Here is a 6,544-nt window from a genome sequence, read left to right as displayed (position 1 = left end):
TATTAATTTATTAATATACATACATGCACACATATATATATTGTTTAATTATATATATATATATATATATATATATATATAGGTCAGAGTAGGGTTTGGATTTAGGCATGATTCATAGAAAACTAGACTCTACTCGGACCCATGGCTCTTTTATAGGGTCTAGGTTTAGGTAGGATTTGAGTTTAAGAAATTAAATCTAAATCTTACCCAAATATATTGGGTTTAGGTTAGATTTGGGTAAGAACTAACCCATTGATATGCCTAACTATATGGTACATATAGTCACTTGCTGAACAATTTTAGATAGTAAATCAATAAATATAGATACCAGAACAACAACATCAAATCAATAAATGTAGATACTAACATAATAATAAATAAAAGCACAACAAATTTTCTCTTTTATTGAAATTTGTGCCATAAAATTTGTTGTATTTTATATATTGTTGTGTTAGTATCTACTTTTATTGTTCTGGTGTTCACATTTATTATGCTAGTATCTACACTGCATGGTGCACTTGGGACGGGTAATTGTAGAGGCTCTCGTCCCTTAGTGAAATACTGGACAAGTATAATATAAAACGTAACACATATCTATATTATATAATATTTTAAAAGTATGATTAAATGTTTAATGCAAAAACACAAAATACAAATTTGGTAAAATTTTGAATATAAATTCGTACGCTAGTAGAATATGTTTGAAAGTTATGAAACTAAAAATATGGTAAATTTATATCAATTTTTAAAAATTATGCTACATTAATATCACTTTTAACTATTTCTTTTTGTGTATCAAACATTTAACTAGTTAAAACTTGATATCTTTCTACGTTTCATTCGGTAAAATGTTACACCTTACTATGTTTATATGTATAAATCTATAGGAATTATGATATACATAGGTGCAATTTTTTTATAAAGCTGAAAATATATGTCATTATTGTTGAAGAAATTTTTAAAAATTAAAATATAATTTGTGAAGCATAGTCTACCGAAAGTTTATTACATGTTTTATCCAAGCACTTACTAAATCGGAATTAATGTATTACTAGACTTTGCAAAATATGAATGGTTTTTAATATGTTTTTGAATATCATATATCACACAGGGTTAATCTTCTATATACTGACATGTATAAACTATCATCATTAGATACATGATAACTTATCTAAATTTAAACTTGAAATTCAAATTTTGTTTAGGTGTCATGCATCCAACCGTGATAGTGTATATACTAGTGGTGTATATAAGTTTAACTCATCAACACTCACTTATCTATTTTCCATTCTCTCACTTGAGTTTGACTTTTTCTTTATATGTTCCTAATGCTGATTCTTCCAAATTAACAAAATTAGAATATGAAAAAGCAATTTCATCATCCAATTCCTACTCTATCCCTAATTCCAATTCCTCCAAACTAACAAATTGAAAAGGAAATCTTATCACTTAAATCCTCTATTTTATGATAGGATTTTATGGCCGATAAAATCAAGTGAAACTTAGCATCAAGTGAATTCGCCATCAATAGCAGAAAAGATTAATCTAAATTTGAAAAACTTGATCTAATCATATCTAAATTCCTTTATTTTGGTCCCTACTTCTTAATGGAATTCAAATCTTTATGTCTATACTATTGTTACAAATCCTCTACCTTATCATTAATGAAAGGAAAAATCAAGCAAAACTTGGGCTCCAATATGTGCTCTCTTCTTTGCCTTTTCCTTTTATAGTGAATATAATTGTGTTTTCTCCCATTTGTCAACTTTATGGTTTATTCGTAATATGCATCATCATATTTATGCATGAGTTGTAATTGTGGTATATTCAAAGTAAAAGTTAAAACTTTAATTCTTTTAGAAATCTTAACATAGAGGTAACCAAAATTTGCCAAATGATGATGTAGGATTATAGGTATAGTAAAAATTGTTCTATTATGAAAATTCTCCTTTTAGATTTCAAGCTTTTATTTGTTCTTATTATCAATTGTTGATAGTTTAGCAAGAAAGGAAATATCATTTGTGGATATAATTATTGGACTTTGATGCAGTTGTTGGAATCAATAAGGGTGAAAACAAAGCACTTTGTTCTTAAAAAAAGTTTTATCTTTTTTTTTTGTTATGTAGGAAGGATGGCATATTTAGAACATATATATGGTCATAAATTTTTGCGCCTATGTAAACTTGAGAAAAATCTCCATATCTTTAATTTGCCTTCTACCATATCAAATCTATTCATTGAAAAAACTCCTAAACTCTCCAATTGAGTTAATAAAGCAAAATTGATTGATACCTTTCATTCAAGTACAATATAACCAAATACCGAATTGCAACCATTTCTTTTATTATTGTACGTAGAAATTCATATTTTACTGCTCACGTTCTATAGTAGTATAACATACATATTTGGCTAGACATGCTAATTGTTGGATCTCTGTAGATGGTATCATGCACTACAACAAAAATGGCCTTTAACGGCATTTAAAGGTGTCAGTATAGATAATCTAATCTGATACTTTATCTATCCTCACACCTAGGGCGAGTGTTGTCCCTTCCAATGTAGGGATAGCCTCAAATCTTTAGCAGCATTCAAATGTGTCAGGAAAACCATGCTGCTATAGCATTCCCTGTAGCCATGCGAATTTACACTGCTTAGGACGACATGCCCATTTGTCATTAGTGTTTTTCGAAGCTAAGCTATGCTGACACTTTTAATTGTCAGGAGTTTTTTCCCTGTTTTTTTTTATATGGAAGCAACCTGCAATTAGTCCTCCCTGCTGTACATTCCATCAACCAGAATCCCAAGGGACTTGTAAAATTATCCCAAAGAGCAGAATGCATATAGCAATTTAAAAGAAGAAGTCGATACTCAAATATAATTCATTGAATTAAAAGTCGGTAACAAGTACAAACATAGTAAGTACTAAAATCCCAAACAAGTACTAAAACATTCTCATGTACACAAACTTGAAATACTCTCTTGTGCACAAACTAAAAGATTCTCATCCCTATCAAGTTGAAAGAACTAACAGTAGCTTCCAAACTTTTCAATGAAATGAGAGCTTTCAGTCATAACCACGAAGTCCCCATCAATCTTCAGCTGGTTCCATCTATGCACAAAGTTTGTGGGGGATCATTAGATCATCATACTAACAAGAGCTTTCCAGAAAAGCCACAATATATTTGCTAAAGATCAAATTAAATTGCCATGATTCCAGAGGCAAAGCCATTCATGATGAGACCTAAGAGCCACGATGTAAGGACATGAACCCCTTTTCCACTACTCTGGGTTAGGCCACGAGCCATGTCATTTTGTTTGATTCAAAGTTAGGAACCATTCTAAGGATTTAAATTTGTTCAAATTTTCTGTATTCCACGAAATAATCACTTCCAGGGGGAAATTTTGCAACCCACTCACACTTAAGATCAATCTGCTATCAATGAAAAACTAAACCTTGTATCCACTCAGTAACATAAAGTCAACTGCTAACAAAACTAGTTACATGCATTTCATATCGGCAATTACATGACAGATCAATGCGTAAAGTTAAAAGCTTTCAGAATAAGTATTAGCAACTAAATGCCCATAAAGCCAATACATAAATGTGCAGCAGTAGCAGATCATGAAGCTTTAGTTGCATTTACTTCTTAAATATTAGCTAGAGAAAAAATCATAACGTTTCCCACCTAGAAGCTTTAATTTCATCTATTAGTTACCACCTCATACTTGCCAACAACCATAATCACACCACTCATCCTCTTATACCAACCACAAAGTCCAATAAACCCAATCTCCTGCCCCTGATCCTCCTCTTCCCCACCCCCCAAAAAAAAAAGAAAACTAAAAAAAGAAAGAACAGAACAAGAAATGGTTCTTGGAACATTTACAATTTTCACAACCCTTTCACAACAAATACATGGAAAGCACTAATGAACATCATTTGTAGGCCCAATTGAATCAAACAAAACTGACTACTAGTCCTCAATTTACTGTACAACCACTAACCACCGACATGATTACTACCAAAAATGCATCTGCAAAGCAGAAGCAACCTCTTTAATTCATAAAACAGAGTACAAAATCAACCCATTTTAGTACTCAACTTCCATCCTTAAAATCCAGAAAAGGCCATGCAACATCCTTAATCTTCCTCACAAAGACTAAAGACTGTTCTTTGATCAGCTTATATTAAAACCCCACAAAATTAAAACACATATTTTTCAGTTTCAAGAAAAATCACAAGCCAAGATTTACCTTTAGAGAAGACTTAAAGCAACCCTTCCGGTACACAGACTGGAAAACTTAATGATGTATTGCTGTCCTATCCTTGACCAGGGCCTTTTAAATACTTAATGTAATTATCTAGTAGATCAAGAATTTAATTTCTTTTTGGTGTTAATGTTTTTCACATGAATCAGGAGTTTGTTTTATCTTTTCTTAGTTTCCTCGTGAATCAGGGAATGTAGAAAATGGAAACATAAGAGAGATCACTCAATAAAAAACCTATACTAGGTTGTTTTCGTATTTATGGTGAAACCATATATTACCTAATAACTTTTCAGTACATCAAATTGCAATCATGGACAGCAAAATGTGCATTGCATCCGTTGCTTTCGTGAAAAATTTGAACTATACTAAAAGGAATGTCTTAAAATTTTTACCTCCAAAGGAGGGAAGTTCTGCATTAGTGCTCAAAAGAAGCTATGCTTTTGTTCCTGTGCAGAGTCTCCATTTCCTTTCTTTAAGGTAAAATTGTTTGGAGAGGCATTCATTGCTAAAGTTTCTTGATACAAAGCCTGCAAAAATAGTTTCCCCAAATTTTAGTAAAGACAAAAGCGAGGCTAAATCAAATGCTTGTATGAGAAAGATAGTTTACCATTTATCATTGCCAGATATACTCTCATTGCCCTACTTCCTAGACTGCAATTCAACTTTCAAAGCCTTAAGAAGGTCTTGCATTTCAATTTGTTGGTTTTGCATTTCAGCTTGTCAATTCTCCAGTCTTTGCATAAGTTGCTATTGAGTTTGGACTTGAATTTCCATCTCAGCTGAGCGCTTTTCAGCTTGTTCAGCATTTTTCTTGAATTTTCCAACCATGTCAGGTACGAATAACAACAATTCATTAAAAAAACAAGACAGATTATGTCCCATCACAGAAGATGCAAAAGAAAGCTCCAAAGTTTGAATTATATGTTGTAAGTGTGATTATAATTTTAAGCTAGTCCTAAAATTATACATCTCAAACTACACAACATCAACTCCCAAGTTTGAAAAAGAATAACCAAAGGAGATTTCAAGTCATGAACAACCCCTCCATATGATACATACCCAGCCTACTCAATCAGATTGAATTTGAGGGAAAAAATAGGGTCAGATCAAGCACATAACATCCCATCTGTTCCAATTCTGCATACCCATACAAAAGCTCCAATTAGCTTGCTGGATAAACTAAATCAACCCCCAAAACTAGTGGCAAAACACATCTAATTTAATGTTTTCTAAGTTTGTTGAGTAGGTTTGTCTAATAAGGGAAAGAAGCAGAAAGTATGGTCAACATTTTACACTACCAACGACAACAACCAAAATTTTCCAACCGCTGGTCAATTTTTGTTCAACTCTCCCCCTGCCAAGTCCAGCCATAATTGGGTTTTGTGCAAAAAATGGCTGGAAAGTAGCAAGTCCTTCCCCAGTGGGCCAAGAGGCAGATGATGCAATTAATCTAGGGGATTCATAATGACAAGGCAAAAATTTTTAACAATTTTTTCCCCTAAGTTAAAAATTAGGGCAATAAAATTTCTAGGGATGAAAAGATTAATCATGTAAATAACCATAAAATTACACCCTAAATGTAGTTTCAACAAGAATGAAGGTAGAAATTTCAGGAAAAAAAAGAAACAGGCTTAGGGCCAAAATATTTGTAAATTATTTTGGAGAGAAAGAGGAGAGGGAAAGAACTAACCTTTGCTGCAGACACTTGGAGAATTACTTGGTCTTCATGCCAGAGAGCCATGGTACTTCACTGGTCTTCAATCGTCAGAGAGATTGAGATTGCAGTAGTGAGGTGGAAGTAGAGGTGAGAGTGGGCGTCTGAGTGAAAGTGAGGTAGAGGTGATTTGTGAGAGAGTTCAACACTTAGAAAGGCTTTGTTTTGCTTCTACACGGTAAAAGACAACTAGACGAGTCCGCCACTTTTTTTGCCTTGAAGAAGAAAATTTTCATTAAGTCTTTTGGCCGCCAAAATGAAACTTTGGAGTTTTCGCCAAAATCAAATGCCATCGTTTTGTGTCTTTTATTTTTGTACATCTTACATTTTCTTAAATGTCATGGTAGGTAGTCTAAAGGCACATTATTATTTTTATATTAGATAAAATAAAAAAAATTAAAGTATATATTATTGAATTGATAATAAGTGTCGTGATAGGATTGCTATAATGACACAAATCAGAAAGTGTTCTTATAGGCATATCAGGAAAAGCCATTTTTGTTATAGTGATGAAAATTACCAAAAGTGTTATAGTTGACTCATAAATCTCATTACTTTATT

At 32.3% G+C, this 6,544-nt stretch overlaps 1 long non-coding RNA gene across 1 annotated transcript; it reads right to left on the bottom strand.

The window, feature by feature from the left end:
- Positions 1-2,865: 2,865 nt before the first annotated feature.
- On the bottom strand, positions 2,866-6,236 carry LOC113707692 (uncharacterized). Its single transcript, XR_003452318.2, has 4 exons — positions 5,960-6,236; positions 4,877-5,079; positions 4,662-4,796; positions 2,866-3,109 (listed from the first exon to the last, which is right to left on the bottom strand). It is a non-coding gene; the product is annotated as an uncharacterized lncRNA (long non-coding RNA).
- Between the last annotated feature and the right edge of the window lie 308 nt (positions 6,237-6,544).

Source organism: Coffea arabica, chromosome 9c, assembly GCF_036785885.1.
Source record: "Coffea arabica cultivar ET-39 chromosome 9c, Coffea Arabica ET-39 HiFi, whole genome shotgun sequence".
In the NCBI taxonomy this organism is placed as follows: Eukaryota; Viridiplantae; Streptophyta; class Magnoliopsida; order Gentianales; family Rubiaceae; genus Coffea; species Coffea arabica.
This window is presented reverse-complemented; position numbering and strand designations above follow the sequence as displayed.